Source organism: Ixodes scapularis, unplaced genomic scaffold (assembly GCF_016920785.2).
Source record: "Ixodes scapularis isolate PalLabHiFi unplaced genomic scaffold, ASM1692078v2 PGA_scaffold4__175_contigs__length_147842914, whole genome shotgun sequence".
Lineage (NCBI taxonomy): Eukaryota > Metazoa > Arthropoda > Arachnida > Ixodida > Ixodidae > Ixodes > Ixodes scapularis.
The window spans coordinates 128,064,873-128,075,317 of NW_024609879.1; positions in this window are offsets into that span (position 1 = coordinate 128,064,873).

Here is a 10,445-nt window from a genome sequence, read left to right on the forward strand (position 1 = left end):
ATTATTCCCAACTTTCAGAATGTTTTTTTTTCTGTTGCCTCGGGCTGCTGCAAAGGACCATCTATTCGCAATTGGAAAATAGCGAGAAATGGATCACTCGATTAAATTGTCTCATATCTAATGCACAGAACCCCACTCCTGATATCAGAATTTGACGCCAGCCAGACATTTCCGAAAGCAGCACTTTGGAAAATTCTCGACATACTGAGCTCGCAAAACTAGGGTCGCTTACTCAGAGTCTTAGCGATAATCATAGTAGCAAATACTTTGCTGTGAAGTATATGACAATATATTGCCGTGCCTGCTAAACGTGCTTCTCGTGTCGACATAGTTCCTAAATATTAGTTGCTCCGTACTACTTTGAAGTGCGATTACGACTAACCACACTTATTACAACATCTTTCAGAACCACCCGTACAAATTTTGATACTCGCTGATCGAGCTACATACGTGCGGTTTATATAACAGAACGTGTACATGGAGCTCATCATACGTATACGCGCCCTTTAAATGTCTGCTGCTTTTTAAATTCAACAGACGACCTACGCCGCCGCGACCGAACAGCGTGCACACACTGAAAGAAGTTTGGCCGGTAGTAAAATATCCCGCACCGAGAGACGGCGCTAGTCACCATCCGATCCTAAAGGGGAAAATCGCAACGCCATGACACATCCACCCATTCAAAGTGCGCAAATTCTGTCGTCCCCGAGGCCATTGTATTCGCGGGGAGTGTCCTCTATTCCCCCTCGCAAAGTATTTGGTTCATCCCCCCACTTCGCCTCTTCTCAAACTTCTCCTAAGCCAAATTGTGATTACGCTCTCTTCCTTTGAGTGTCACGTGTTTCGCCTTCGGCACTCCGATTGGCACGCAGGGACCGTGGGCTTTGCCGACTGCCGAGTTACGGGGGGGGGGGGGGGGGGGGGGGGGGCGGGGGGGGGGGGGGAAGCATGGGCAATGGACCCTAACAAAGTAGAGAGCTGGGCTAGTTGGTGGAAGTTAAACATGGTGTGCATGTGTAACAGCGCGTAACGACGAAGACAAGGAAAAGGAACACACAACACAAGACGAGCGCTGACTCGTAACTAAATATCTACTGGTGAAAAGAGAAACTAGGAAAATATAAAAGGCACAACCACGCATGCGCCATCCAAACTGTCTCGTCACAAGGGCTTCATCAAGAAGCGCTTCGTCTATCAGCGCGTCGCTATTCCCGTATTCGTAGTAATTAAGCATTTCTCTTTTCGATAGCGTTACCGATGACTTGCTGACACACTGCTATCGCGCTCCGTAATTAACAATGTGGAAGGCTTCTAGCACTTCCCACATCACCTTAACTTGTTGCTTTCCTAAGAAAGCAGTTTTATCGAAGGCAGGTTTGCACTTGCAAGTCCCTCAATGTCCCGACAAATGGCCGCCTACCGCAGGTCTCAGGGAGTTGTCGTGCTCCCTGAGCCTGTCGTTTAAGCCTCTACCGGTTTGTCCAATATAAACCTTGCCACAAGAGTGGGGTATCCTGTAACACCCGAAGTGCAAGACACAAACGGTTTGGCACGCTTTTTGTTAAAACTATCTTTTTGGTAGCCCTTGCGCCTTCGAGTTGACCCTCGAACAAATTTGGCTCATTCTCTTGGGAGCGGAGAACACAACCGGGACGCCATACCTCCCTCCTAATTGTCTCAAATTATGAGATACCTTTTGCAGGTAGGGAATGACAACAGTCTTCCTCCTGTCAACACTTTTCGTTTTTACGCGCTGTTAGACCTACACCATGTTCACAATGCACTCTTTTTTACGTCAAAAAAGAAAAAAAAAAAAGAAGTGTTGCGCATTATTCATACGCCTTGCGAAGTAGTTCTTAGAAGATTTGGTTGTCGGAGGAAGCAGCGACACTTTTGGCGTTTGAAATGTTTCAAAAAGGTAACATACATCTAATGTGGAATGCACATATACGTGTATGTTAACTTTCTACATAAAAGGGGAAATTAGTAATCCTCCGCGAAGAGCCAAACCTTTTTCTGTTTTTACTGCGGTTCTCGAGGTGATAACGGGTATAGATAACCGACACGCTGTTTACAAACAAGTCGGCATTTGCCCACACCGGGTGTGGGCATTGCGCGGGCGCAGAAACCGAATTCACGTGGCTTGAAGCGTCTGCGCATGCGCAGTGCCTCCCACAGCGCCACCGCAGCTGCGTGACGTCAGGGCCGCGTGTTGTTCTATACATCATTCAAAAGACACGGAGTTCTCCGCAGACATGGTGACAGAGTTGTCTGCGGACTTGCCTCGAGCATGTTTGCTTTGTACATACCTATGTACGCTTCTAACATGTCCGCAAACATTTTTTTGTACGCCCAAAAATAAAAAAAGAGGCATTCAGACGTGTTCAAAGCGTGCGTATGTATGAAGCAAACGGGCTTCGAACACATGCCTGAAGCTTGTCCGCGGATATTTGTGTCATCATATCCGCGGAGAAATATCTGCGCCTTTTGGTAGACGTATGAACTGCGGGACTGCAAACTTTAGTGACGCAGAAAAATAGCAGCGTTTCAAGGCTTTCTTCTCTATGAGTTGTTGAATGCAGGCGAAGCGTCGTGGATGGAAACTGGGACGCATTCGTTTTGCATGAAAAACGTGGCAGCGGCGGTATCCAACTTAGTCCCTCGTAAACCCCTCTACGAACGTTCTGCGAGGTCAAGACAACGCGAACGGCGGAGATGTGCTACATTGCGAAGGTGAGGCCGCACCGTGAAGGGCTGTCGGCCACGGTAATAACTTGAACCTCCATTGCGTCGAAAGCAGCTCAAGGGGAGTTAATATTCGAAGCGATGTTTTTCTTCTTTTTTTTTTTTTTGTTGCAGCTGTTTCAGCCGCGGTGGTGTGATGTGTCGACACGTTGTTCCCCTCCCTTCTTCTGCCACTTCTCTTTCCCTTCTGGTGTTCGGCTTTGGGATATACACGTACTCATATCTCTGTTACGTCACGGCGCAGTAGTGGCGCGTCGGGCGCACATCCGGCATGGGGCACGTGCATTCCTGTGCCACTCTGGAAGAAACCGTACAAAAACCTGCCCTCTCGTCTCGTCGGACCACGATTGCTTGGGCGGGAAGTACTTCGGATAGAATTCACGAATACTTGTGGTCGTCAGATTTATTTGTTTTGTTCCAACATGAACGACGGAAAACCGTCAAGTTGTACGGACCACCTGGGGACTACGTTCAGTGCGTCATCACGTTCAAACGGCCACCTCATCGTTCGAGCTGTCGTCTGCTCTCTCAAACGTTTCTGCTTGTCGTCTGCTCGTTCAAACGATAGCGGCCCGAAGACCAAACGTTGACCCGGTAATTGCGATAAGTACAGACCTCAAAAGTCGTTTAAGTTTGAAGGTTGCTTTGGGAAAGTAGGCTCACTGTAAACCGTAGATATAAGGAAATGTTGATAATTGTTACTAATGGCCATCACCGACTTGTTATGCATGATTCACTCGGTCTGATTCTGCGTGCGATTTTCAGTATCGACGTCGACATCTCAGCTACGGTTCAGGCTTTGGCAGCCCGTGCGACGTCATGACTGAAAATAGCGAGCAGAACCTCATCATGTGAATCAGGCTTTAGCGTCCATTCTGCGGCGTCCACGCGGAATGAACCGCCGCATGTTACATTATTCATGCCGAGTTTTGCGGTGTAACGAGCCTCGTTAATTTCGCTGAGGCCGCTCAAGTAGAGAGACATTGCCCAGGAAGACGTAGAATCAACAATTGCAATGCGAAAAAGAGCGCGGGGACTCCACACCGACGGCGGGCTTCTTGCCCACACCCCCATCGCGCATGCGCGGTGTTGGTGGCGTTCGCTAGAGGCACTGCGGTTTGTTTGTAAACATGACTTGGTGTATAGCCAGCCAGTCGCTCCATGATGTGGAAGTGGGTGTGAAAAGGAAGGGGGTGAGCGTGTATGTGTGGACAGGACCACGGTATGTGCTGTATGTTGGGATAATCTCTGCAGTGTATGAATCTGGCTCTGCCCGGTGCATCGCAAAATTTGTGTTTCACGTATAGGCACCCTGCGTCCGCTAGGAGCCGCTACTAATTCGCCAGCGAACAGCGCCGCACGCGGCCACTTTTCAGCAGACTTGTGATCGTTACTTGAAAAATGTAATGGATTACAATTACAAATTACTGAGCCTCAAACGTAATGGATTACCGTTACATATTACTTTCGCTGAAAAGTAACGGAATACTTTACTCGTTACGTTACAAATTACTTTCACGTTACTTTTTCCGTACACTTATTCAAAAAACAATAGAAACAATTTTGATATTTTTCAAAAAAGTTCTGCAATACTAGCTTTCATTTCTCATACGCCCGTATTATGGTGGTCCTCTTAAAAAAAAGAGGCCGCTTCTCCTCGTGGTGAATGATGTTGAATGGGGCGAAACTCCGGTGGGGGGATGCTGATGATACTGATCTTATTGTTCATATAGTTAGTGCCGATGGTGCTGATTTTTCTTTTATTGCTGATAGGTAATGCTGAGTTCCGGGTTGCGTTTCGATTTCATTACTACTGCTTTATGGTCGGTTAAATGCAGAGCCAGTGGTTCTTCTAGCGGATCAGCTTGGATCCGCTAGAAGCCGTGGGAACGCATCTCCACCGCTTAAGGCAACGGTCCATGTCAGAAAGAGAGTGTGTGGTATCGTTGTTATATACGCATTTGAGCATTTGACCGCAGCGCCCTCTTGTCTAGAAACGTTGAGCTAATGCATGCAAAGTTTAACACGGTTATATACGCATTTGACCGCAGCGCCCTCTCCTGTATAGACGTTGAGCGGCTACATGCAACGTTATGGCGTCTGCCTCGTAAGCAGAGCTGGCAGTAATGTAATTACTGTAATGAAATTACAGTAATTTAATTACTTGTTCCAGTAATTAGTAATGTAATTCATTACTTTTTGTAGGAGGTAATTTAGTAATGTAATTAATTCCTCCAGCGACTGTAATTGTAATTAAATTACCTAATTACTTTTTTTGCACCAGGCATATTTTTTGTGTCCCCAATACACAAGAGCGCTTTTCTTTTTACTATACTTTTTCTTTTTCCTCTACACTTTTCCAAAAAATGCTCTTTGGCCGCCGTTATGTTGCTGATGCTAATGCGGCTGGTGCGACTCTCGCGCCCGCTATCAGCTAGACATTTTCTGCCACTCTCTTGAACTGTAAAAACCCGCTCAGCGCGATTCTCTACCTATGTTTTGCGGTTTTGCATTCGACCTTTTCTGGCCCCTCTTAAAAGTGTCCGCTTACCTTTTCTGATGCATGCTGCGTACCCTCTCTGTGTTATCTTCCACTGTGAGAAATAGGGCTGGTAAGTGCCTGCCATTCGAGCTTTTCTGCTCGACATTCTCGGGAAACGAAGGAGGGGAAGTAGGTCGAACTAAGGCCCCTGGTGGAACGGCCCTCGACGCGATTTTGCGAACAATGACAATTGTTCTACCCCCTCCCAGAGATAATCCGCGTAGGGTCCTCAAACATCTCCAAAAATAGTTGTCCGGGTTGGGGTGGGAAACGGATCAGTCGCGTGCGTTCCTCTGTCTATCGATAAACATGTTATTTGTGAGCGTGAAAAATGCATGCCTTTCGGCTATCTTCTGTTGTTAATTAATTTCGACAGCTAAACGCTTTGTCGTTTGACACGCGGCTAATTGAACGGCGCCGTAAAAACTTACCGTAAAAAAAAACAAAAAAAACTAACATTTCAGTCGCATTCGTTCTGTCACGCGCGTACCCAACAAAAATAGTTTACTGCTTTTTTTTTCAAATGTAATACAATGCTTCCCAATGTCCTCGGGAAAATACATGCACCATGAAACACAAAATGCAGTGAGAAAACACGAGAATTTAGCCGCCAGCAGTGTTTGAAACTGCGCCTACACAGGCTGCGCCTGTGTAGGTGCAGCCTGTAAAAGTATGCAAAAGTAATGCGAAAGTAATGTCATTACTTTTAAAAGTAATTTGTAATGGTATTTAATTACTTTCTGGCTGTGGTAATTTGTAATGTAATTTAATTACATTTCAGCAATTTTCAGCAAAGTAATTAGTAATGTAATTTAATTACAAAATATGAGTAATTTGGCCAGCTCTGCTCGTAAGCAAGCTGTTCTGAGTTCAAACCCCCATACGGGCGGCGTACGTTTTTTTTTTTTTTTTTTTTTAATGTGGGTTGATTTCGGAGGCAGTGCAATCGATGTGAGCACGGACGCCGGACGGACAAGGCTAGACCCTAAGGAGCTTCGCCCCTAATAAAATATTGTATTTAAGAGAAAGAGTGTAGGTGCACTCCGCTCCCGTGTAAGCTGACAAGGCACCGAAAGCTGCCACCATACGCGCCACTCGCTAGGTTACGGCCTCCAGAAATTTATCCTGGAATTGTGCAGACGAAGCTAGCGGTGGTCATGCTTAGGAGCAGCGTCTACCTCCGCTACGAGATTCGGAGCTAAAGAAGCGATCTACGAAAGTTCCCTTTTGACTCAGCTGTTTCGCCTGTTATTGACAAGAAAATAAAGACTTGGTTCTAACGTTGCAATGTATAGCCTATGTAGAATGCAGGTGTCCCAGCTTACCTTGATTTGTTTCCGCAGATTAGAGTTTTTTTGTTCTTGCTGATGACAATGTGTGTTTGTTTTTGTTTTTTTGGCATGCAAAGTATGCACTGTAGCTCTAGGTTTCCGTTCTCCTTGGTGCCCTCAATTTTGAACATCTCACTAAGAGATGGCCATGGAGACGACGGACACTATATGACCGAAAACTCGACCAGTCAGAGAAAAAATGGCGGTTACGGGTTATCAATAGCTCATCGGCTCTCACTTTCATACCAATATTCGTGTAGGCCAGGGGAGGGGAGTCCATTGAGAGCGAGAGAAGCGGTGGCCGTCGGTCTCTCCAAACAATAAAGGACCACACCACTATTACGCGTTCTCTTTCTCTCTCTGTCAGCACTCCTTATATAGCCTAAGACCCCCCCCCCCCCCCCCCCCCCCCCTTTATGTTGAGAGGTGACTAAAAGGTGAAGAGTGGACTCGACCACCATGTCCGGACAATTAAACCAAAATAAGTATCGCCCATACCCTCGAAGACGATGCCCTTAGCCTCCCGCCGGGCGCTTTTCAGCCGTGCCTCAAAAACGTGCTAGAGTCAAATAGCACACATCAAAAACAAATAGAATTTGACGCCCTCGCACGAGGCTACATCCTCTGTTACGCGACTTGTAAACCCGCGAATTGAGGGGTTTGGGCCCTCGTTTGATGTCTGTGCAGGTGGCGGGAGACGTCAAAAAAGTTGGAAAGGGTGAAACGGTGTAAAAGACAAAAGGCAAATAAACACGAAGAGCTTTCTCCTGCCCGGGAGAGGAAAAACGCGATGGGAGGCGACGAGAGCCTACTCGGCGTTGTCTTACTTGATCTTTGTCTTTCGTAGGTGTGTACATGCTTTGGCCGTTTTTCTAGTGGTTCTAGAGGCGGGTCATACAAAAGTCGTGTTTTCTTTTCGGTTATTCTCCCCGTCCTGATGTTTTTCGATTTTGTTGAACTTGCTCTTTTTATACTGCTGATGCTCTGCTCGTATTGCTCCAGATACTGTATTATGCTCATATTTTTAAAACGTAACGAGTAATTAAAGTAATCCGTTACCAATAATTTGTAACGAAATTACATTACAAATTACTTCGGAAAGAAAAGTACCGTGGCAATTACAAAAAATATTGAAAAAGTAACGGATTACAGGTAATCCGTTACTTTTTGTAACGGATTACTTCCCAGCGTCGGGAGAGCGGCAGGCAAGCGATGAAAACAGGCGCCCCGCGGGGTTCGTTTTCATACGGTTTGGTTTGGGTTCGGCGCAGTGTGAGTCTCGAACGCTCTCGTGAAAGCGTTCTAGCCATCTGCGAAGTTATTCAACTCCCAGGGGTGACACAGAAGGTGTTGTGAAATCCCCATCTCGGCTAGCAACAGGAGGGTCTTCACGAAGAACAACGACGGTGCCGACAAGCGGCGGTACTACGAGCGAGATTGGTTTGGTGTTGGTGGTTTGAGTTCAAGTTGAAGAATCTGTTTGTCGGAATGTTGCTGCCACAGCCGACGAAGGAGTTAACACGAGGGAAGTAGAGAGAGTGCCGAGACGGTGCACTTTCTACCGGAGAGACCTTTGGCGTCGTCAGGTTTGACGAGCTATCCATTCGACGCTGCCGGGAGACGAAGAAACGGGTTGTGTGTTTCGGCATTTCTCTGCTGGGTTAGTATTTTGAAAGGCGTTGGTAGGATTTAATCTCATGCATGATGTTTTTATAAAGCTCGAGAAGAAAAAAACACGCTTTGTCACTGCTCATTTGAAGGTCACGCTCATAACACCCGATAATAATTGCATTCGGTGACACTTCCTTGGCATGTCAATGAAACATCTCCGAGTGTTTTGGAACGAAAGTTCCGTGTTTTCATGAAAGCTGGTCGCTGTCTCATACAAACGATTTCCGCTAGTCTTTCTCAGTTCAATCTGGGCCACTTCGGACCCCCAAACGTCGCGTTCAGGGGTCCGCATCAGGACTGACACGCCGTACGCCTCCAGTTGTCTCAGCGAAGTTCGACACGTTGCATTCGAATTTCTAAATGAATGTTTATACAGTCTACACAATTATTCATTAGAACGACGTAGATTTTTTTTTTTTCAGCTTGATTGGGTAAGAAAGCAAACACAGCGTTGCTAGTGTTGTGAACATACGTTTTGCGGTAATGTTTTTTTAACAGTATTACTGTGATATTTATATAATGGTAGCACAATAACGTTTGTGCCGGTTTTATTCGTTTTATTTTTAATCCGAATACTTTACATTTTGGGCATCAATATTGCGTTTTAAAGCGAAGTGCTGCCAGTTGCTCTACGTTCGGCGCTAATGGCGGCCCAGGAACTATGTGCGTCACGCGACGAGCTTTTGTGCTCATGTGTTTTGTACACGCAACTATAGCCGCGTATCGCCAGTTGGTGCGTCATCGGAGCCCCGCGCGGCACCGAGTTGCACCGCTCATCTGTCCCTTGTTGTAGCCTAGGCAGGCATGTCGGCCTTGCAACACCCACCGGTATACCAATGCAGTCGAGCTGCGACTGCCGATGTCGCTTCCCGATGAACACGTGCGACGCCCCCGCGAGAGGCGCGCGTATCTGCACCGAGTTAGATCTGCAGGGTGCCTATACGGGGTTGGGAACGTTTTTGTTTGTTGAGGTTCTTATGGGGTCTAGGTTACATTCGCCTACTTTTCCTAGCTTTTGCAAGGAGCGTTTGAGGTGGTGGAGGGAATGGTTTCCGGGGTTGCGCACGGGTTACTAGGTGCCTGGAAGTTATGAGCTCGGGCGAGCGCAGTTCCGCGCTCATTGCCAGGCATACCCTCGTATCCAGAAACCCAAAGCATATGGAAATTAGTTTGTACGTTGTTGTTAAAAGATTCGGGTATGAGAGAGGCTGTTTTATCTGGGAGTCTGTTAAGACAATGCTCTGCACTCTGCTTGCGAGTTTGTCAGAAGTATGGTTGGTTGTGTTGAATTATCTGGAATCTGGTTATCTGTTGACATAGCCGGAGCGATTGCAGTCATTTCTGCATGGGTCTAGGTGTTTGAGCCGGGGTGACAAAAACCATAAATAGCTCTTTGTCGACAGCTGCCACTTGCGCCGAAAGGGAATCTGGTGCGAGACTGCCATCGATGCATAGAGAATCCGCTGGTCTTCGGCTGTCTTGTCGATGATCTTGTGAATTGCTTTGACACGCAGTTGGCGTCTTTTGCGGTGCCTGTTAGGGTTCATGTTAGTTGGTATTGGTGATACCTTGATACTTCCCCTTTGTTGGGTTCTGACCTTGCACCTTGTAGCTTTCTCGAGTTCCGTCGCCCTCTTGATAGCCCAGATTGTGTAGAATTATGCGTCACTGGATTGTGTTTCGTGGGCGTCTTTGTCCAATGTTGTTGGTCATCAGCCGTTCTTATAGTGTACTCGTTTTGCGGATGGCGCCTGTAGGCTGGCGTATGTAGAGATGCCCAACGCCAGTGTGTGGACTTCCTTAGCTGTGCTTCTACTTTGTTCAATTCTGTTTCGGTAAGGGTCAGCTGGACAGTATGAAACATTGTTCATGAAGCGGGAGATGACAAGAGCCTCATTGAGTCGCAGAAGGCCCGTTTTTTCTAGTCCTCTATGTTTAAGGGAAATGCGTTCGGCGAGCTGGATTATTTGGTTGTCCTGGTCAATAAGTTTCCGTGTGGCGACGTTGGCTCACCTTATTGCTTTGTACAGTTAGTCCCAGGATCTTGACGGCGTTTTCCTGAGGACGTTTATTGGTGTTTAGAAGTACCTTAATTTATCAGCAATTGCTGTTTTTTGGCGTTGTTTCATGATGACTGAGTTCAGATTTCTCCGTTG